We start from the raw sequence: 24,407 nt of genomic DNA, 5'->3' as shown, positions 1-24,407 counted from the left end.
GCTAGGAAGATCATCCAGATCAAGACATCCAGAGTTGCTGTCATCACTGAGGGCTTCTTGTGGTGGAGGACTGGGTTGCCGTGGCACATGCTGACTGCTGACTTTGGCTGGGGTACCTGTGGATATGTATGAGATTTGTTACAGTCATTGTCAGGTACATATTCATCATTTCTGGCTTTCCCTGTGGGATGGGTGTTGTCCTTCCACCTTTGGTTAGTGTGTGGTGATGTATTGTGGGATTGGTAGTGCTACATGCTGCCCATGCATTACTGTTGTGTGTGCATGCAGAGCTTGGAGGGGTGTGCTTGCAGTGGGTAGGACATGCAGGGGTACACAGTTGAGGGTGGTTTTGTGGGTGGTTCTCTGTAAGGGATGGAGCGGGGTGAAGGGAGTCAGGGTGAGGGGGTGACATGCCATGCAGGTATCGGTGGTGTTGAGGTGGTAATGGTGACTTACCAGTGTCCAGCCCTCCATTGATATCAGTGAGGCCCTCTGGATGCAGGATAGCCAAGACTTTCTCCTCCCATGCTGTCAACTGTGGGGGAGAAGGTAAGAGGTCCACCCCCATCAGTCTTCATTATGGCAACGTGGTGCCTTGAGGCCACTGCACGCACCTTCCCCTTAGGTCGTTTCACCTCTTTCTTATATCATCCCTTGTGCATGGATAGGTTCCCACAGAGTTCACCTTGTCCACGATTCTCCACCATAGCTCCATCTTCCTGGCAATGGATATCTGCTCAACCTGTGCACCGAACAGCGGAGGCTCTACCCTGGCGATTTCTTCCACCATCACCTGCAACTCCTCATCAATGAAACAGGGGTTCTTTTGTGGAGACATGCCTATTGTGTGGTATGCCTATTGTGCAGAGGGTGTTAGGTGTTGAGGTATGGTGTGTGGTGTGTTATTGGTGACGTGTATAGATGGTTGTGGTGTGTGTGTGTGTGCAGTTCTGTAAATGTATGTGCTAGCAACGTATAGCAGAATTGTCGAGTTTGCAAAGACTTGTGGGTTGTGTGTTCTATAGTTCTGTTGGTAGGTGTGTATGGTTTGTGTATATGAGTCAAGTGTGGGTTTTTCAATCTGGCCAATGTTGACTTCTGTTGGTGTGGAGTGGCAAAATCGACTACGGTGGTCCGCACCGCCAATGGCTGTCCACCGTTGAGTGTCTGCTGTGGTGATTCGTGGTTCATAATTTGGAGGGAGGTGTGTTGCAGACGTAGCGGGGAGGGTGGTGGGTCCAACTCTTTTTCTCCTCTGTTGGGTCTGGCGGAATTGTTGTTGTGGCTGATTTCTGTCAGTTTTGTGTTTGTGTGTCATAATTGGGCCACCGGATTGCCGCCTCCGCGGCCGTCTGTCGGTGGCCGTCTCCACGGCGGTCTTTTGAAAAGACCTCCAATGTCATAATGAGGACCTATGTCTATTAATTGACCACTCACGTATAGTGTGGAGCGTGCAATTGTTGCTTGCTGTTAATGGTAATGATGTGGCTATTACCAGCTCGCACAAGCAGGAAGAAGAGAAAAGGGACTTCGCACCCTATAGGCTTAGGAAGAAAAGGGACACTGACCTGCATAATAGACAAGAATCTGGTGCCGTAGAACACTTACTGAGTGAAAACAATAACATTAGTTGTTGTGTACAAATCAGGACTTCTGATTGATTGTCCAGAGTTAGTTATCAAACAATGATTGCTAGTATTTATTTATGTATTATTTTGGAGTGATGTTCTATGTTTGACTATGCTTAGTATTTATTTGCTCCTATGCCTAATGGGATATTCTTATTGTATTTTTAATTCCCTGAATTTTCAGAGGGTACTTTTTTAAAAATAATTCGCTCATACTTTGAGGCACTATGCTTTATTACATTTGTTTTATTAAACAATGAAAGCTAAAAAAGTCAAAATGACATTCAGCGTGACCATTCACATGCTCTTATTCAACAGTGCATAAAAGGAAAATACATATTTAGAGCCCTATTATTATGTATTCGTTTTGATTTCAATTCCTTCCCATCTACCTCCCTCCCTCCGTAGCTCCCTCATTTCATCCCTTCTTTCTTCCCTTTTGTTCTTCTTTCCCCCGTCTTTCCCCTCCTTCCCGTCTGACCTTTGCCCCTTGAATAGACGGAAAGGAGGATGCCCATTCAGCTGCTTGATAAATAGTCCTAAACCCCACGCCCCAGGCTGCCGCCTGAAACAATTGCACCGTCTAGTTCTAAGAAGTGAACTGCAGAAACATCTTCTCTTTTCTTAATTTGTCACCAGCGAGTCTGATAACAACACATGCTGTTCTGCATAGATCCTAAACATGTCATGTTAGTGGGTGTGAACCCTGGGTGTCTACAGTAATAGTTAAGTAGGTGTCAAGTCTCCCCGCATGATTTATTACCCATGTTGTTAAAACCCCAGGCATGACTCAAATCCTTCCAGAATCACAGAGATTAAATAACAAGTAGCAAGTATGTCATTAACATGTGCCTCTGCTGTGTTGTTAGTGACTGGGAGGAATGCCGGTGTCTCAGATTCCTTCATAGTTTGGATGTCCTCGGTAGAAATGTAGGTCACGAATTTGGGAGCTGTGCTGCCCACCTAAAACACCAACAGGAGGATCAGAGACTGTTCTTCATCGTTAAAAGCTAGAGTCACGGGTTATGTTGTGACAGGGCCTGCTGCACTGGACACCATGAACACTGTACAGAAAAGCGTGAAAGAATCTGCTGTGCTTGGAAGGCCTACTTCACTATGTATATTTCTGCCTCTATCAAAAAGCTACGTGTCACTTATGTTTCTATAACTGAATGTGTTCTTCTTCATATGTTTGTGTGCGTAGGATAGGGTTTGTAGCAATAGTGCCTTTTTAATATCGACCTGCAACAACCCTTTATTGCCTTCTCTGGGGTAGTAAGTTCAATATAAATGAAATTTCAGTACAATGCATCATCATCTCCATGATATACATTAAGCTGATCAGGTGTGGAGTTAAGAATAGTAAATATATACTTCCTTATTTTTACATGTGAATGCGCCCACATCGTACTTTATAAGAATTTTACAAGTCAAGAATGAGTTCGGTGACCATTTAGAGGAACGAGTCCGAAGGCTGTTTCTTTAATAAGGTCATAGATTTCTGAGGTGACTACCAATATCCTTACAATACATTACAGGATATAGGGGGTCATTCCGACCCCGGCGGTCAAGGACCGCTGCGGCCGGGGTCGGCGGTGCCCCGCAGGGCATTCTGACCGCGGCGGTTTGGCCGCGGTTAGAAGAGGAAAACCGGCGGTCTCCCGCCGGTTTTCCGCTGCCCGACGGAATCCTCCATGGCGGCGCAGCTTGCTGCGCCGCCATGGGGATTCCGACACCCCATACCGCCATCCTGTTCCTGGCGGTTCGCCCGCCAGGAACAGGATGGCGGTATGGGGTGTCGTGGTGCCCCTTGGGGCCCCTGCAGTGCCCATGCCAATGGCATGGCACTGCAGGGGCACCCGTAAGAGGGCCCCACAAAGGATTTCAGTGTCTGCTGTGCAGACACTGAAATCCGCGACGGGTGCAACTGCACCCGTCGCACCTTCCCACTCCGCCGGCTCCATTCGGAGCCGGCTTCCTCGTGGGAAGGGGTTTCCCGCTGGGCTGGCGGGCAGCCTTCTGGCGGTCGCCCGCCAACCCAGCGGGAAAACCAGAATGGCCTCTGCGGTCTTTCGACCGCGGAGCGGCCATTTGGCGGTTCCCGCCAGGCGGGCAGCTACCGCCGCCCGCCAGCCTCAGAATGAGGCCCATAATGTATTCCTTGTGATACACGGTCAAGCCATCACTCTTCCAACAAACCACTCACATGTTTGATGTGATCCTTTCTCATAAGAAAGAGATAGGATGTGAAGAATAAAATTAGAATCTTTAGTGCAAATCTAAACACCAAAAAGCAGTTAGATATTTGTTCCAAAAAGATATTAGAATCAGTTTAATATAAGTCAGACATACAAAACACTGTTGCTTAGAGTATGCATAAATACACAGAGAGATTCCATCTTTCCTATATTCACTTGAAGCATGGGAAAAATATTGTGTCATAAATATTTCCTTTCTGTTAATTGCTGTTCATCTAAAAAACAGATGTGATGTCAGAACTCAGCTGTAATACGTTATTATAGTGGCGTCCTGAAATGTTATGTTCTTTCATGGCCATTATTTTTGTTGGAACAACAATCAGAAAGTTTGGCTATGTCAATAACCTTTTTGAAAAAAAAGGTTCAGATTGAATAATATCACAAAGTTGACATGCTTAAAGAATATACATAAACAGTGCTCTACTTTTCTGTTAGCAGGTGACTCTTTTAACCATAACCTCTTCTAATCTTGTGAAAGAGACCTAAGTATCACACTCTTTGTAATTATTCTTAACCAAACAAATAGACTAGAAACTCAGATATTTGCCTCTAAAGAGTGTCCGCTATATTTGGAGCAAATGGCAGACTTCCTTACAATTCACAAAAATAATTGTGGCTTACCCGTTTCACGGCAGAAGGAATATCCATACATTTGTAGGTATTCACCTTCTTTTGAAGGTTTATTTCCATGAAAGTATACACAGCCAGCCCCACAGAGGACATTAAGTAACCCTTTAGAAGTTTTTTTGAAGCATCTGTAATTTTAAGTGTATATAAATCCATGTACACCTGCAAATTCACCTTTTGTGAATGAAAAGATTGAACTACCACCGAAGTGCGCCAATAGAGCATTTTTTCTTGTCATAGTTTCCTTGCCATCACTAATTAGAGTAGGGATGCTAACCATTCCACTTAAAGATATCATGAGCGGCTCACAGGGCTTTGTCAGGGCGGGACAAGGGGCGCAAGTGTGCTGGTGGAGGGGTTGGAAGGGGCACGGGAGAAAATGAATACCATTTTCTTTTTAAATCACTTACCTGCCCCGCTCCCTCCCGCTCTTCTCCCTTTGCTGCTTCAGGCACAGGCTCCCAGCCTGCCCTGCGGCCCATCCTGATGCTGCTCAGAGCATCATCAGGATTGGCTGGGAGCACCCATCCAGGGCACTCCCAGGCAGACTGGGAGCCTGTGCAGGCCCTCTCCAGCCCAGCAACTGAGTTGCTGGGCTGGAGAGAGCCTTGTGCGCATGTGTGTTTGGCCGCCCCAAGACAGCCGACCAAACACACATGCGCTCTGAGTGGAGTGCACAGTTCACTCTCCTCTGTGCGTCACCCCTAATGCCCCGCCCTTTTCAAAAGGAAAGGATAATATCCTTTCCTTGTGAAAGGATTTGCAGCGGTTGCTGCTGGTGGGGGCGACACTCTTCCGCCCAAACGGGTAAAAGTATCCCCTGATACTTACACTGCTTTGAAATAGCAAATGTGTGTTAGGAGAGCCTATATACAAGTTACTATTATACCAACAATTTATTATTTAATTGTCATTAACATAATGTAGTGTAATCCACCATACAATCATAAACAAGTTTCTTTCATCCAGTGTTCTGTCCTTCAAACAAGACAGATGACACATGCATCCATCTCTCCTTCAGGTTGCGCAGTGAGAATCAAAGCAGCACCATCTTACAGGTAACCTTGGTGAGGGAACAGATGCTCCATAGTATCTAAAAGGCTGTTTTAAAGTGCTATATCTGTGTTTTCCTTTTTTGACCATTTTTGTCTTGCAGGATAGCATGAAACCTATCTACACATACCACCTGAAGGTTCTACTGTACTCCTAATATCATACCCACATTGGACCACTGACTTTTCACATCTTTCATTTTTTAAAACCCTTGTATACTAACTCACCTACATGTTCTGCCAGGATTCAGTTATCTGCCCCTTCTAACCTCCTCCTCCGTGCTACATTTCCACTTAATCTTTTCAGGCCCATTGGTCCTCTGTAGAGTATCAACTTCCCATGATACACTTTTGTGAGCTCTTGAGTCTATCCAAGAAAGTGGCCAATTCTTCTGCAACAGCCTAACCCAAACAACCAATTCTACCTTTAAGTCTTTACCCCCACACCTAGTAAACTGCTCCGTAAATAATTGTTCATTCCACACCAAGCTAGTCCCACTCAGATCATTCAAATCCTCCGATTTCCAACCACTTTTCCCATTTTGTTTTCCCAATTCTCTTTCCCAGCTATTTCACCACCTTATTCCCCAGTTATTTTAAAATGTATTTTAATTCTTAAATTATTTTTCATTTTCTTCCCAATTCAGTTTGCAATTCTCCTCCTAATTTTCTTCCCTATTCTCTTGCGATCTCTGTCTCTCCAATTGTGTTTCCAATTCTGTTTCCATTTCTTCTTTCAATTCAAGTCCCTCTTAATTTCTCTCTGCAACCCTAAAGTCTGTGCCCTGGGTACCATTTTCCTCAGGTTTTTTGTTACAAGTTTCTCTTTTCTAAATTCTCTGTCCGCACTTATTTGTCAGACCCCAATCATTTCACCATCCGGATGATGTTCCCCAATGTCCTACCTTTATAATATCACCTTTGGCAATTTCTCTTCCCCTAATACACATTACTTAATTCATTTTCCTCAGTCTTGTCTACTTTCTTGCTTCACATACACAATCTCCACATTGGGATCTCTTTCAATGAACCTTCATTATATATGGGCAACAACAACCCCTCTCTCATGGCATTACATAGAGAGTTCCTTCCCAGTCACCAGTCCAAAACGTTTCTGTCCCCACCCCATTCATCAGAAATCCTAACATAATTCAAACCTCAAAATCTACATGCCAGTGGGGATCAAGTTTTTATATGTCATGTCTACTCAAATTGTGAATTATATTGCATGAATATGTCTCACTGATTGTTTTGCACATTAAACTACCTGGGATTGTACTACACTTTCTTATGATACCCATGGGGTAAATATAGGGCAGAACGTGCTTTAACATTGTCTTATGAGGAAATTGAATTAGACAGAAGAACATTAAATGACATTTTTGTTCCTGTCCACAAGAGGCAGCTATTGCTAATGTACATCAGGTAGATTCGAAGAAAATATAAAAAACCCAGTCAACGGGGTATCTATCAAAAGGGGATTTGGGACTGTGACATCATAGCATTCAATGAATTATTCCATGTGATGTTGTTATGTGGGTCGCTGTACTGCATTTGATGTGTATTGCAAGACAAAAATGTCACAACCACTATATCAACTGTCACTAAAATTTCCAAGAGGTAACTTTTTTTTAAAGGCTCCCTCGCTGTTAAGCAAGGAGAGAAGGAAGGAGCAATTTCCCACCTCACCCTTGAGCAAGCTGGGGGGGGGGTTGAACAATTATTTTCCCCACACCACACTTTGATAGTGTGGGTCAATAAGGCACACACAAGGTCAGCAATAAGGTGCCCACTATTATTTTGCCCTGGTCAAAGGGCAGACTTCCATTCTCTCCTCCCCAGCCCTTAGGCAAGACAGCTGAAGGTATAATGTAAGTCCCCAACTCATGGGCAAGACAGCAAGAGAGTGTAATTAGTGCCCCTGATCCTGGCCATGGCATGGAGACAAAGACAAAATATTTTGTCTGCTTAGCCTGTGAAATAGGCTGAGTAGAAATATTCATAAGTGGGCAGGCTTACCTGTCTGCCCACTTATGAATAATGGGATTTACAGGTGCATGTACCTGTTGTTTTTCCATGTTGTTTTAGTGTTCCCCTACTGTTTGCAAATATTGATAAGAAAACACTTGTGGTTGTCCAGTGTGCATGTAGATAGTCTTGTGCATGTGCACTAGAGTCAAACAGCTCTATACATGTGTAGTGATTGTTTGCAACACATTACATACATACATACCTTCTGTGTCATGCACACTGGACACTGACATTCTGTTTTATGTCATCCAAATGGCTGATGAGAGTTTACCCTAACCAGTAAAATGCACAGAATAAAAAATGCCATAACAATTGCTCATTTAAACTGTGAATTTTTGACTAAATGTCTTAGGCTTTTCCCATTAGAATGTAATATGCTTGCACTACCTGAACCATAACTTTTCAAACAGTTTTTTCAGTGAATTTCAGTATATTTTAAAAAAGGAAGATCAATGTTTGGATACTACCTTCTGTTGATGCCCAACCCCTTGCGTGCACAGCAGAGAATGCCCACAGTATGTGGCTGTCATAAGACCATGCACCCGACTGTCAGAGAGTTATATTGTTGCATAACTACTGACCGATTTATGGGTTGCAGAACTAACCATAACACATGAACTTCAGTGATTTTTTTCAGTTTGAATTCAAGATCATATGTTTACTCTGTTTTTTCAGTGGCTTTCTGAGTTTTTTTCATTGTGGGTTAAGGCATTTTTACAAAGCTAACCATAACATCACTTTAATCTTTATTTTCAGTGACAGGGAAACAAAACTTAAAAACTACTGAAATTCACCCCTTGTGTCCCCATTGTACACTACTTACTACCTCTGACCTCATATATCACACCATATCCCTAATAATATATTCAGTGACATCACTTTGACATCAATGGTGACATCTTTTTAAAATAAAGAATTCATGACATTACTGAAAAAATATCTAATGACATCTATGAAGCTGCTGCTGACATTAGTTTAGATTTTTTTTTTAAATGTGTCAATGATGAATATTACATGGAAGTGTGTCTAGATTATGCAATATGTATTGCAGTATGACATTGAGGCCCATATTTATACTTTTTTAGCGCCGCATTTGCACTGCTTTTTGCAGCAAAAGCGGCACAAACTTTCAAAATACAATTGTATTTTGTAAGTTTGCGCCGCTTTTGCGTTAAAAAGCGGCGCAAATGCGACGCTAAAAAAGTATAAATATGGGCCTGAGTGTTTTACTTTTTACAACAGTTGTCTGATTTATTATGATACTTGTTTAAAGTTGTAATAGTGTTAGTGAGATAGTGTGTTTACCATCTGATGGAAGGCATGTTTGATAAACACTCCAGGGCCTCTTTGCTGCACTTTGTAGTACTTTTAGTAGTACTATAATAGTGCTACTAACATACAACACAATTTTACAAATATATGTTTGGAGTTCTGAGCCTCCACCTCTCCTTTCTTTAATGTGCAGAGAACTGCACCTGACTGTGAAGATCTCTGCACAGATAGGTGGTACCTTTTTGCAGTGAAAGTCGTAGGCACTGGGAGGCATGGCTGAAAAATGGGTAATATTTATGACCCAAATTGGGTGTGGCGTTGAAGGTGGAAAAAGACATAAGGGAGGTTTATGTACCCTCAGAAGAATAAGCCCCTTCCTACACTATAGCCAAACATCGCCAAAAACATTTGTAAATGTACTCCAGCTGACAGCTGGTGTAAGTTCAGTACCACTCATGGCCACTCACAGGTACTGCAACACCCTCCACAGAAAATCATGACAGTAGGGACTTAAAATAAAACCCCTTTGAAGATAATCTTAAAATAAATTACCTACGTTTTATAAAAATATATATATATATATATAGATATATATATATATATCTATATATATATATATATATATATAGATATATATATATATTTTTAATATTACAATTATTAAATATAATTTAGTGTAACATAATGTATGTACTGTTTAAATTTAACAATAAATATAACTTTAATTTTTAGAAAGAATGTTCAAATTAAAATACGTTATTTTATACATACCATTTAGTACCTTTTAATACATAATAAATGAATATAAACATTTTCTGTTAGGTAGCTGTTATTTGTTTGAATAAATCTTGAATGAAGATGCTTAAATGGATTACATTTTTCATTTAAAATTTAGTTAATAGTACTGTAGTATTAAACACAGTTCCACATTTAAAATACATTTATAATATTAATTTACATTAACATTTAATTTACACATACTTTTTATTAACTTTAATGTACTTTAAGACAATTTCCTATAGTTTCAAAGGGAAATCCCTACCTCGATTGAGGCGATCTGCACCAAGTGTATGGAATGTCAAGTACAGTTGTAAAGTCACTATCAGCTGTACCTTTACAGTTGTATATGACATCTTTAGTGTCTCCAGCCCCTATTTAAGGGGGTGGGGACATTATGTATGTCTATACTTTTGATTAACTTTACACTCAGAAATGGTGAATAGGCAAAGTAGAGAAGTTGCTCAACAGCATGTGTAAATGTACACATGAAGATTTACTCGTGTAGATTTACCTTTGTGAATAGAGCTCCCAGTCTTCAGTAGAAAAATATGAAAGATTGATTTATTTATCTTCAAAGGACTTTGTGGCAAAGTGTAAAAATGTACATGCTCATCAAAGGTGCCTCCTGTTGTGTTTCGGACATTTTGGAGGAGAGGTTTAAATAATGTCATACTCATTCGAAGGGCATTTCTTAATGTCACATCAACTTGGTAAATGTAATTTATACACTGTGTTGCATTTCTACTTTGTATTTGTTGTGAGCACGACCTGTTAGGATATCAGGAAAGATCACACTGCCACTGTACCTTTACCCAGACATGCAGGGGGGGTTTACACCCTCCTTTAAGTTCAGAAGAGGTCACTCTTGGCTAGGATGGCATCTGTGAACTGGGAAACTAGGCTAGTTCTCACACCCTGGTGTCGGTAGTACTTCTGGGTCAATGACTATAAAAGGTCTCTGCAGGTACTGGGTCGGTGTCTGCTAACATCTCCCAGCTGTTTTGGATTACTTCACTACCATGAGTTGATCATCTGGCGCTTGTGATCCTTCACTGTTTATTATTTTTATTTTTCTTGATTCCCTGCTTATGCTTGTCTTCTGAACTCCTTGATCTTTACTCTTTACTATTTTTGTTTTATCCTTTTGTGCCTTCTGAGATCTTTTGCTCCCCTTGCCTGTATACTCTGTATTAGAAGCATGATGCTAGTCTCCCAATTGACAGCACCTCCTTTGTTAACCTCTGCAATCATTCTGCTAAACCTGCATGCTGGCTTACTCCATTCTGGTAGTGCTGAACCATCTCCTCAGCCATTCGACTCCAGGCCTGATTCCTGGTAGGACTGTGGCTAGTCATAGTATGTCCTGGTCAAGCGAAGTTTAAGCTATAAATATAATTGGAGTGACATATCCAGTGTTTGTTCATTTATGAGGTCTTATACTGTTTTTTATCTCTCTCTTGCGGAGGAAGATATCTGAGTAGTGGCTCTGGCATAAGCCTAGTGGCTGTTGACACTATTTCAAACCAGTATCTCAGGTATATTTTCCCTTCTCTCCATTTTCCTTGTGGTCATAACTGATGTATCATAATGCAGTACCTTGGTATGAACAGGGGTGCAATTGTGATTGTTAGCCATATATTCTTTTGGATAATTACACTGTAATCCTTAAATGCTGACATGTTCCTCCAATATGTAACCATATATGGACAATCCTAGTGAAACCATGTAATGCACCATGTTGGCTGGCACAAAACCTGAAATAGAATCTCTAAACCTTCAAGTACCAAAATACCTTCTTAAAGCATTTCATTTATATTCTCAGTAGACATATAAAATAATACTGGTTTAATGGCATTGTATCAAAAGCAGAATAAGGCCCGTATTTATACTTTTTTAGCGCCGCATTTGCGTCGTTTTTTGATGCAAAAACGGCGCAAACTTGCAAAATACCATTGTATTTTGTAGGTTTGTGCCGTTTTGCATCAAAAAGCGGCGCAAATGCGGCGCTAAAAAAAGTATAAATACGGGCCTAAATGCTTAAGGATAATGAATATAGCTTATACTCCTAGCTAGCTAACACATTGATATCTAAAACATATAAGCAATCTCCCTTCTGTGTTAAAACCTATTGAAAATGTAGGCCATCATTACAACCCTGGCGGTCGGTGATAAAGAGGCGGTAAAACCGCCAACAGGCCAGGAGTAAAAAAAATGGAATTCTGACCAAGGCGGAAACCGCCCACACAGACATACACTTTAACACACTGACCGTCACGGCGGTAGCAACAAGCACCACGGCGGTAACTGCCAACAGCCAGGCAGAAGACAATGTACCGCCCACAGTATTACAACAGGCCTATCTGCCACCTTTTCGGGGTGGTACCAACAACAGCAAAAGCACGGCGGAAACAGTACACAGAAGGCAAAGGATTCACCTATGGAGACTCAGGGAACAACCACGACTGCATGGAGCCCGAGTTGCACATCTTCCCCATGATTGTATACTTCTTCATGCATTACGAACAGCAATGCCGACGAAGACGACCACGGTAAGTACTGTCGACTAGCACACAAGGTAGGAGGGAGGAAAAAGAGAGTGACACACACACACGCAACATACAACACCCCCACCCCCACCCTCAACACCATACACACAAACAGATGCAATAACATCACATATCTACCCTGTACAGCTCAGGAATAATGCAAGGACAAAAGGAATAGATTAAAGGGAGTGTAATAAGATAAAATAGTAGAAATTCGTGCGTCAAAATCAACACAGTATATACATATATACAAATGGAGTGACACTGCCCAGTCCCAATATCCGTGGGCCACAGGGCCACTACACATAGGCCAAGGCCCCACTTGACTCCTGCAACAACACGGAGAGAACACTGCATGGGCATCAGGTAAAAAATACACAGGCACCTCAGGGGGACGGGGAACAGGGGGCACCTCAGCCAGAAGATGGTACAACAACACTGCTCCTGGAGGGGGCAACATGCCCTGTGCAATGTCCTCGGGAGTGCAAGTCGAAAATACACTGGCACCTCAGGGGGACGGGGAACGGGGGGCACCTCAGCCGGAAGATGGTAGAACAACACTGGTCCTGGAGGGGGCAACATGCCCTGTGCAATGTCCTGGGGAGTGCAATGCCACTGTCTCTCAAGTGGGTGGTTTGCCTACTGCTTGGTCCTGGGGAGTGCAAAGCCAGAGTCTCTCAAGTGAGTAGTTTGCCCACTGCTTGGTCCTGGGGAGTGCAAAGCCAGAGTCTCTCAGGTGGGTGGTGTGCCAACTGCTTGTCCTGGGGAGTGCAAAGCCACAGTCTCTCAGGTGGGTGGTGTGCCAACTGCTTGGTCCTGGGGAGTGCAAAGCCACAGTCTCTCTAGTGGGGGGTTTGCCCACTGCTTGGTCCTGGGGAGGTCAAAGCCACAGTCTCTCAAGTGGGTGGTTTGCCCACTGTTTGGTCCTGGGGAGTGCAAAGCCACAGTCTCTCTAGTGGGTGGTTTGCCCACTGCTTGGTCCTGGGGAGTGTAAAGCCACAGTCTCTCAAGTGGGTTGTTTGCCCACTGCTTGGTCCTGGGGAGTGCAAAGCCACAGTCTCTCTAGTGGGTGGTTTGCCCACTGCTTGGTCCTGGGGAGTGCAAAGCCACAGTCTCTCAAGAGGGTGGTTTGCCCACTGCTTGGTCCTGGGGAGTGCAAAGCCAGAGTCTCTCAAGTGGATGGCTTGCCCACTGGTTCTGGTGGTTGCCTTGTGCCCAGTGTGCTTCATCCTGGCAAGGAGGGGGGGAGTGGGTGACTTCTTCCACTGGTTCTGGAGGGGGCCTTGTGCCCAGTGTGCTTCATCCTGGCAAGGAGGGGGTGAGTGGATGGCTTCTTCCACTGGTTCTGGAGGGGGCCTTGTGCCCAGTGCGCTTTATCCTGGCAAAGATGCGGTGAGTGGATGGCTTCTTCCACTGGTTCTGGAGGGGGCCTTGTGCCCTGTGATTCAGCTCTTGGGGAGTGCACAGTCACAGTCTCTCACCTGGGTGTCACACCTACAGGATTTGCAGGGTTCAGGATGAACTACAGCCCATGGAGTCAGGACTATACACTGCCTGCTGGCGGTGACGGCTGCTCAGTAGTGGCAGTGGCGGTGCTGGTGTCAGGGATGCCAGTGGTTGGGGGAGGCTACAGCCCTTCCCCTGCAGCCTCGTACCGCTGCCCACTGGGGCTGCTGCTGCTGGCAGTGGTGCTGGCGGTGGTGCTGGTGGTGGTGCTGGTGGTGGTGCTGGCAGTGGTGGAGGGAGGCTCCAGCCTTTCCCCTGCAGCCTAGGACGGCTGCCCACTGGGGCTGCTGCTGCTGGCAGTGGTGCTGGTGGCGGTGCTGGAGGCTCCAGCCCTTCCCCTGCAGCCTCAGACGGCTGCCCACTGGAGCTGCTGCTGGCAGTGGTGCTGGTGGCAGTGCTGGTGGTGGTGCTGGTGTTGGGGATGCCAGTGGTGAGGGGAGGCTACAGCCCTTCCCCTGCAGCCTTGGACGGCTGCCCACCGGGGCTGCTGCTGCTGGCAGTGTGGCTGGTGGCAGTGCTGGTGGCGGTGCAGGAAGTGGAGGGGGGAGGCTCCAGCCCTTCCCCTGCAGCCTTGGACAGCTGTACCGCCATGGTTGGTGGTGGGGGCTCAGAATCAGTCCCAGCACCAGGCCTCCTGTCCTTCCTGCCTGCAGGTGCAGGCCCCTTGCCCTTCCCTTTCACAGCTGGTGGTGCCTCCTTGCCCTTCCCCTAGGCAGCTGGTGATGCCTCCTTGCCCGTTCCCTTGGCAGCTGGTGGTGCCTCCTTGCCCTTCCCTTTGGCAGCTGGTGCAGGCACACTGTCAGAGCTGATCGCGGGTTCCCTGGAGCCTCTCTCACCTGCAGTGGCTGCAGACACTACTGTGGCCGTGGACTGGGTGGCTGAGGTGCTTGCCTGGGTTCTGACCACCCTGGCCCAACGTGAAGGACGGGGGGAGGGGTAGACAAGAGGTCAACGGCGGAGAGTAAAAGCTTCTTAGGGACACTGGGGCGAGAAGAGGGTGAAGGTTTGGGAGTGAAGGAAGAGGGAGTGGTTGTAGGAGGTGTCTGTCTGCTGTGTTTGGGTGCAGGCGCATAGGCGGGATGCAGCTGTGAGGTGGGTGGCTGTTGGGTGTCTGAGTGCTTGCGTTTGTGTATTTTGGGAGGAGGGGGCAAAGACACAGTGGGAGAGGACACAGGGGACGTGTGCATGGATGTGGGGGTGGTGACTGCCAGTGAGGGGTGTGTAGTGATAGGTGTGATGGTGATGGGGGTAGTGGATGAGGATGTAGTGCATGCAGGTTTGAGTGGAGACGCTACTGGGAAGGTGGCGGAGGACGGGGAGGAGGGGGACCCAGTGTAGGAAGTGGATGTTGTTATGTCTGCATCTGAATGGTGTTTGTGTGAGTGCCTGTGGGATGATGTGTGGTGCTTGTGTTTGCTTGAGCCACTCCTGTGTGTTGTCTTGGGTGCAAACTGGTCTGAATGTGTGCTTGGGATAGGTTGGGGTTGAGAGGAATGGGACTGGGTAGAGGAAGTTGGAGGGGGGAGGCTTGAGACAGGGACAATGGCTGCCATCAGGGAGGAGGCCAGAGCCTGGATTGATCTCTGTTGGGCCGCCATGCCAGAGTGAATACCCTCAAGTAATGCATTTGTTTGTTGCAAATGGCCTGCCAGCCCCTGGTTGGCATTTATTATGGTTGACTGCCCAACAGAGATGGATCGCAGGAGGTAAATAGCCTCCTCACTCAGGGCAGCAGGGTTAACTGGGCCAGGGCCTGAGGTGCGGGGGCGAAGGAGATGCCCATCCTCCTGGGTGAGCAGGTACGGGAAACTCACTGAGGGGCTGCTTGGAGGGCGGTGCCGGTACGGGGTGTGGCGGCTGTACCTGTAGTTGGGGTGGGTACAGAGGTGTCCGCCACTACCAGGGAGCTTCCATCGGAGGAGGTATCACTGCCCGAACTGTCCCCACCTGTCTCCACTGTGGGGCCCCCCTTGCCCTCCGTCCCACTGGTGCCCTCACCGTCGGTGGATTTGGCCTCCTGGCCCCTGTGGGATGCAGCTCCCTCCATCACCGGTGCCTCTGCTCCTCCGACAGATGATGCTAATGCACATAAGCAAAGGGTGACAAAACAAAAAGGGGGGTAAGAGACAAAGGATACATTTGGCCATTGGCAGCAACAACACCACCGTTGGCATACACGACACACACACACAGGGAACCGCCCTATGCACTAGGCAATGCACTAACCGTCACAATGCTAGTCACCAGCTCATGGACAGGAATATCTAACGCCAATAGCAGCATGCCTGAGACCCACAGACCTCTGCCCAGTAGTGGATGCCTACTAGCTTGGTTGGAGGGATTTAACATCAGAACCCTTCCAAACATGGGACCTACCCTGCAGTGACTGGCCTGGCCTAGGGGTGTCCACATACCCCACCCGGTGACCACCCCACCATGCGCAAGTAGTATATTGGGAAACTGTACTGCTGTGATGCCCTCAAGCGCCCATTTAGCTCCAGATAGGCCACCACCAGTATGCGGGCCATCGGGGGGGTCAGGGTTCGATGGGCACCCCTTCCTCGTTGGGAGGCCATCCACAGCTGGGCCTCCGCCGTCTTCCTTGCCCAGCGTCTCAGGCCCTCCCACAATTTTGCGACAGTGGGTGCTCCACATGCCGTAGACCCCCATGGTCCGCACGTCCTTGGCGATGCCATGCCATATACCATTTTTCTGATGGGCACTGACCTGCAGAAAAAGAAACATAGAAAAGGGTATCAGTCATACCGTCTGGCCTCTTACACTCATGGCCCACCATAGCCCTCATATCCCCTTAAGCACAGACATTGCCAACCATACATGATCACGCTGCCCAGAACCCTTCCACCAAGCCCCCCTATACATGGCCCTCACACACAGCACTCCATGCCTTCATGCCCCATGCGTCGTGCTCACAGTGTACTCGCCTGTTGGTCTGGAGGCCCATACAGCATTCGGTACTGGAGTAGGACCCAATCCACCAGTCTCTCCAACTCCGCAGCGGTGAAGGCAGGGGCCCTTTCCCCAATGACATGAGCCATGGTCGGTTCCAGACACAGGTCACAGCAGCACTTGCAGTGTAGGTCCTCTCCTGTTGAAGGTCAGGTAGCGAGTGAGTGAACAGATAGAAAATGGTGGTCACATACACAGCAGTGCGTACCGTCACCGCCGGCATACATCACCATTGGTCACTGTAACCCATCGGGCCTAATGACAACCAATGAGGAGTTGCACAGTGGTACTCGACCGCCTCCCGCAATGGCGCACAACGTCAGAGGCATTACCTCATTTCCACAAGTCCATCCATACAGGACAGGCGGACACTATTTCAGGGGGGGGACAGGCCATGGTACCTAACTGCGTCACAGTACAGTACACATAGGCACCATTTGGGCCTATCCAACGATATACTGTTACAGTCACAACCTGCAATGCAGTGTAGTGTTTGGAAATGTGGAATACTGACCAGCAGTTCACTGTTTTGCCCCCTATATTACAACTGCTGCAGATGAATAGGAGATGGAGACATCCCCCCATGTACAGAGCCCTGGTGGACTTGGCAACAATGGAGGACAGGCACATTATCCTCACCTATAGACTGGACAGGGCCACAATCACAGAGCTGTGTGCCCAATTGGAACCTGATCTGATATCTACTATCTGACACCCCACTGGGATCCCCCCTCTGGTGGAAGTCTTATCAGTGCTCCATTTCTTGACAAGTGGCTCCTTCCAAGTGACAGTGGGCTTGGCAGCAGGAATGTCTCAGCCAATGTTCTCAATAGTGCTGACCAGAGTGTTGTCTGCCCCGAATAAACACATGCGCAGCTACATTGTTTCCCCCAGGTGGAGGATTTGCCCACAGTAAAAAGCTGACTTCTATGCAATGGGACATATTCCCAACATTATTGGGGCTATTGATGGTACACATATTGCATTTGTCCATTTGTCCCCCCCCTCCGGAGAAATGAACAGGTGTTCAGAAATCGAAAGAGCTTTCACTCTATAAATGTGCAGATAGTGTGCCTGGCAGACCAGTGCATCTCCCATGTCAATGCAAAGTATCCTGGGTCTGTGCATGATGCCTTTATCCTGAGGAATAGCAGCATCCAATATGTGATGGCTCAACTCCAGAGGCAGCGGGTGTGGCTAATGGGTGAGCCCATGGTTACCACCCAGTATATGCTGGTGTCTGGGTATGGGTTAGTGTTTGACCAACGGGTATCCCTCGATATTTGCAGGTGACTCTGGTTACCCCAACCTCTCATGGCTGCTGACCCCTGTGAGGAATCCCAGGACAAGGGCAGAGGAACGTTACAATGAGGCACACGGGCGAACAAGAATAATAATAGAGAGGACATTCGGCCTCCTGAAGGCCAGGTTTCGTTGCCCCCATCTAACAGGTGAATCCCTGTACTAATCACCCAATAAGGTGTGCCAGATCATCGAGGCATGCTGCATGTTGCATAACCATGCTTTGAGACGCCAGGTGCCTTTTCTGCAGGAGGATGAGGCTGGAGATGGGCGTGTGGCAGTAGTGGACCCTGTGAACAGTGAAGATGAGGAGGCAGAGGATGAGGACAACAGAACAGTTATTATACAACAGTACTTCAAGTGACACACAGGTAAGACACTGTAACTTCACTTTGCACTGACAGTTTTGTATTTGACATTGTACATGGCAGGCAGATTCTCCCACTTCTATGGCCACTTACTGTACCCTTTGGCATCTCTATTTTCAGATATCTTTGCCCCACTCTGGCACCTGGTGTGTTGACTGCAGCCTACTACAGGTCATTCCTATGTATCTATTCCTGTACAGTTGTATTGCAGTGTTTAAAGCTTGTTAAACAAATACTTTGTTCAATCATTTGACAGACTCCAGAGGGGGTAGTGGAATGGGCTGGGTTGATGGTGGAGGAAAGTCCAGGATATAGTCCAGTCTATTGGTATCACAGGTGCATTGTTCAAGGTAGGCATAGGAAGTGGAGCAATGTCAGTTCAAGGTGGACAGGGTAACAGAGTGGGACAGAAGGGTGACAATCAGGAGAGTCTTATTTCCTGGTGGGGGTCTTGGCAATGTTCTCTGGCTTCTTCCTGGATCGCAGGGACAATTTGTGGGGTGGTTCTCCTTCTGCAGGAGGAGGGGTGCTGGTGGCCTGTTGGTCCTGTGGCTGGGCCTCTTGTTCACTAGCGGCAGCGGAGGTGGAGGGCTGTTCATCGGTTTGGCTAGTGTCAGGGGCCCGCTGGTGTGCCACTGCCTCCCTCATGGTGTTGGCCCTGTCTGCCAGCACCCCTGCAATGGTGGCCAGAATGGTCATGATGTCCTTCAGGTCCTTCCTGATCCCCAGGTACTGTCCCTCCTGCAGCCGCTGGGTCTCCTGCAATTTGTCCACTATCTGGCCCATCGTCTCCCCGGAATTGTGGTATGCTCCCAGGATGTTGGTGAGTGCCTCCTGGAGAGTCGGTTCCTTGGGCATGTCCTCCCACTGTCGCACAGCAGTCCTCCCAGCTTCCCTGTTGTCCTGTTCCTCTGTCCCCTGAACCGTGTGCCCAATGCCACTGACCCCCAGGTCCCTGATCGTCTTGTGTTTGTGGAGTTGCCTAAGGTCCCTGTAGTGGTGGACACACTGCTGATTGAGGTGTCCTGGGGACAGAGGTATGGGCCCAATGGGCGGGTACAGTGGTGGTGTTTCCTGAGGGGGGGGCATCTGTGGTGGTATGGAACTGTGCCTGGGTAACCGACTGTCTGGAGATCCCTGATGGGCCATGTTGGTCATCCAGATCCAGGCGTCGAGAGCTGCTGTCATCATTGTGGGCATCTTCTGTGAGGGGATTGGATGTTGCTGGCACCTCCTCTCCGGTGACGTTGTGTGGGGGACCTGTGGCGATGTAAATGTAGTGCTATTGTTTCTGCGTTTGACATCTTGTACATGGGTGTGTTGCCTTGTATGGTTGTGATTGCCCTGTCAGCTTTGCTTTGTGTGAGTAATGATTTTGTGGGCTAGGTGATTCTCTCTAATGTGCATGCTTTAGTGATGAGTGTCCATGCAGGGCTGTGAGTGATGTCCATGCATTGGTGTTGCATGCAGGGTTTGGTATTGGGGATGGGTGGGTTGTGATGGTGGGGTGTACATGAGGTGGTGGGGTGATGGGGTGAGGGTAGGGGTGGGGGTATGTGATGGTATGCAGGTAGGGGGGTGATAGTAATAGAGATTTGACTTACCAGAGTCCAGTCCTCCTGCTAGGCCCTCAGGATGCAGTATTGCCAATACTTGCTCCTCCCATGTTGTTAGTTGTGGGGAAGGAGGTGGGGGTCCACCGCCAGTCCTCTGTACAGCTATCTGGTGTCATGCAACCACAGAACGCACCTTCCCCTGTAGGTCGTTCCAACTCTTTCTGATGTCATCCCTTGTTCTTGGGTGCTGTCCCACGGCGTTGACCCTGTCCACGATTCGCTGCCATAGCTCTTTCTTCCTAGCAATGGATGTCTGCTGCACCTGTGATCTAGCCGGATGATTTCCTCCACCATGACCCTTAGCTCCTCCTCTGAGAACCTGGGGTGTCTTTGTGTTGCCATGGGTGTAGTGTGTGTGGTGTGTGTGGGGTGATGTGTTGGGGTGTATGCTATAAGGTGCGTGGATGGTGTATGGGTGATGGTGTTCTGTGGGTGCTCTTGGTGTCTCTCTCTCTCTCTGTTGTCAATTTATTTGAGTCATAAAGGGTTGTGGGTAGTGTGTGTGGGTGTGTTTTATAGTGTTGTGGGTGTGTGGGTGTGGTGTGTGTATATGTGTCAGGTGTGTGTAGTTTGAATTGTCCAATGTAGTGTTGTTTTGTTAGTGTGTGTGTATTTTGAGCACAGTGGTATGTACCGCCAATGGTTTACCATGGTTGAATGTCTGCCGCAGTGATTCGTGGGTCATAATGCTGTGGGTATAGTTCTGTTGGCGTAGGGGTGTGGGTTTTGCTACCGCCAGTTTATCACCGACCTTTGGGCTGGCGGACTTGTGTGTGTGGCTGTATAGTGACGGATTGCTATGTGTGGGTCATAATTTGGTTAGTAGTAAACCACTGTGGCGTCGGTACGTTGGCGGCAGTCGGCATGGCGGTTAGCGGGATTTACCGCTAATGTCATAATGAGGGCCTTAGTCTGTAATCTCACAAATGTCTGTCCAACATAATCTCTGTTCTTTTATGCCTCAATGATCCCAATTTCCTTTTTTGTATATACCTACTTTAAAGGGAAGGTAGCATACTTGTCCAAAATCTGCAGTGAAACTGGATAATTCACATCAATGTTTCTAATAGCATGTAAATGTTCAAATATACTATTTTTTAACAGGCCTGACAATACTGCCAATGTAGACCTCTCACATGGGCATATATTGGTGCATAAAACAGAAACTCATTTTGCATTTAATCAGAGAGCTAATCTCATGTTTAGTAAGCTAATGCAAATTTACAATTGGCCTGCACTTATTGATGCAAACATAGCAGATCTTACATTTACCCCATTTATAGAAACCCATTTTTAATATATTTCTTTATTGGCATTTATAGTTTGAGACAACAGTGATCAAACCATCACCTAAGAATGGTAAATATAGCATTGTATAGAACAACAACATTTTCAATAATCAGCAGTGAAAAAGATAATCACAGTACTTAAGTCTCATATCAAAGTTCAAAGTTCTTTTTTTAATGATTACAGAACTCCAAAGAGGTCCACATAAAACAGTTAAGTCTCATTAATAAGAACAGGGAGAATGCATAGTGCATACATGAACCAATCCTCAATTATACAGTTTTTAATCCCTAAATGAGGGTGATGGCTCAGGTTAGTACATTCCCCAAATTAACACCAGTAAAGAGTATCTATTCATACAACAATAATCACCATTGTACATACTCAAGCATGTCTGAGCAATCTGAGATAAACTGGAAAGAACTAGGGACCGGGACCCAGAGGGTGGGATTGGGAGCCCAATGATATAAGCTGTGTGTAAGCAATAAACTAAGTGTAGAAATGGGAAAGGTGTTGGGTGGGGGCAACTATGTGAGTCTGCACGCAGGAGATTTGCCTTTAAATTAAGATTTGGACTATACCAATGAAATTGGGTGATGCCAAGAGGTAACAGGAGTGGACTCACCGTCCCCGAGAGAAGATGCAAATACAGAGGTACCCCAGAGGTGATTCTCCCAGCCACTTTGTAGAAGGAGCACAGCTAACACAGGTGTGTGGTCAGGTGTGGGGCTAGGGAAGGAGGGTCCAGGTGAAGAAAGGCAATGGACGGGACATAGTGGGACAGTTTCCATCACACAGGAGGGCCGGCAATTTTCAAATAGAAGTTTGTTTGTTTATGTTCCTTTTTTCCGTCATCCACATTCACTTTCAGGGTTTGGTGTGAGAGGCACTCAGGAGCACTTTAGGAGTTGCATCCAGGCAACTTATTGTGACAAACCAATTAACACTTCACTAAACAGTTCACCACGGGCACAGTGCAGGTGATGGAAGATCGTCTTGTCCATCACTTTGACATTGACCTGCTTATATATATTTTTCTTCTGAGGGACCAGCAGCAAGCATTTATGAAGAATAAAGAGAACTATATTAACACGCATACAAATATTGTCTCTGACTATTTGCTATCACCCAAAATATCACAGATAGTCATGGCCATGATCAAGTAAGAGCATCTACCTTGTCTTGTAGCTTGAGCACAAATGAATCCCACAGAGTAGCTGCACCCCTCTTCCCTGTGTCCACACCGCATGCACCATAGCATCCGCCCTAGGCAATTGCCCACCTAAGCACCACCTGGAGTCAGCAGTCTATTAAAGGTGGCTGCGCCACCTTCCATGGCATGGCTATCAGTCATTTGAAGAGGGCCATAGCCAGATCAGATAGTCTTGATAGTATTTAGTATGTTTCGGGCATTTGGGAATTACCAATAAACACAGCATGGGGTCAGGTGGGGTGGTACATTGATCACCTCTGACAAATGCTCCATTATCTGCACACACCTCTGTGTCTGTGGAAAGCATTCCCACACCATGTGAAGGAAGGTTGCATTGTGGTAGCCACACCAGGGGCACATCGGGCCACCCCCAGAAACATTGCATGAAGCCGGTCTGGCGTGAGATAAGTGTGATGAACAAAACTGAACTGGGTAAACTTCAGTTGAGCATCACGAGACACTTGTTTTACCTGTTTGAGGGCCATCTTCCACTGCTTGGCAGTTAAAGCTACCACTAGACACGCGTCCCAGTGGGCCTGAGCAGTGGCAGGTCTGCATCCGAAGCCTTTAGTACTACTTATAGCACTGTGATAGCCTCATGACCTAGTCCATGGGGCAGTGTGCACTGCAATTCATGGTGGCGGGTCAGGCCTCTTGCCCCACCGCCTAAGTGTGACTAATTTCCAGTATAAGAGCATTGTAAGCCAGGAAGTGTCCAGCACCAAGGTCATATACCTCCTGCAGCTCCTTAAAGGAACGCAGGTCCCCATCATAGTACAGGTCTGCCAAACAGGACACCCCTGCCTCCCACCAGGTTACTGGGTCAAGGTCCCCTAGCAGGGCCCCCATTCGAGGCATGCTCCAGAACGGCAACTGATCATTTATGGAAACCCTTTATCTAAGTCTTCCACCACTGCATTAATGTTTTGCTTTATTAATGTCTCTGGTTAATTATATTCCAAATAAATCTTAGTGACATAGGTTGCCAATATCTATCCTTATGTAAAATATTCCAGTGTTTATGTAATTTATCGCTCCATGTTCCATCGTCATGTATATTTGAAGATAAATCTAAATTTTCATTTTATTATGTGTTCTTTCTTTTTCTGTACTATTAGAGTTCCCTGTCAGGATGTGACTCATGACTTAGCCTTGGTCATCATTTGATGTCCCTATCCTCCCATAGCAAATTGCTCTTACATATTTAGTGCTTCCTAGAAAAAAAACACAAATACTAAACCAAGTACACCAAGCCCTTATCATCCTTCCATATGTTATATTTGCATTTAATCTTGGTGCATGGCAACTATTCACATTGAATATTATATTGGTCTTTCAAAACAATTTGATCTTAATCGAATATATCTCATCCAAAAGACTATAAGCTGCTGCCATTTATGTGCCACTTCCCATAGTGATAATCCCATGCAACATTTCTTTTGCAATAGCTCATAAAAAAGGTTTGCAAACAAGGAAGCAATGGGTAAATCCTTGGCTACTCTCTATTTCTAAAGAAAAAGTCTGTCAAATAGTAATACATTGTTACTCAGAGTGAACCCCTCATTTCTGGAAACATGATACTTTGTAAATCAAGTGAAGCTGCTCTATCCTGTAAAAAGTATTCTATGGTTTTAAAACTTGGGAATGCTATCTGCTTGTATAACGTGCCCTTAGAGCTACTCTCACAAGACAGTATTCCTGTTTCCAAGGTAAGGCATTAAGCCTGTTTAACAAGTTCTCAAACAGACGAAAGTTCACCCTGGACCTATGGGAACAGAAATGTGTTAATATAATTGGACATTAATTCAATAAGACAGTCAGTAGTCACTACAGTAGGCCTCCCTGGGGGACTCTGCAGTGATTCATGCACTATAATGTAACCTAGTATATCATTTTTAAATACTGTAGATCACCAACAAGCAGTACACTTTCTTTATATTTAGTCAGTATA

The sequence above is a fragment of the Pleurodeles waltl genome, chromosome 8 (assembly GCF_031143425.1).
Source record: "Pleurodeles waltl isolate 20211129_DDA chromosome 8, aPleWal1.hap1.20221129, whole genome shotgun sequence".
Lineage (NCBI taxonomy): Eukaryota > Metazoa > Chordata > Amphibia > Caudata > Salamandridae > Pleurodeles > Pleurodeles waltl.
The sequence above is the reverse complement of the archived record's forward strand: the minus strand, read 5'-3'. Positions refer to the sequence as shown.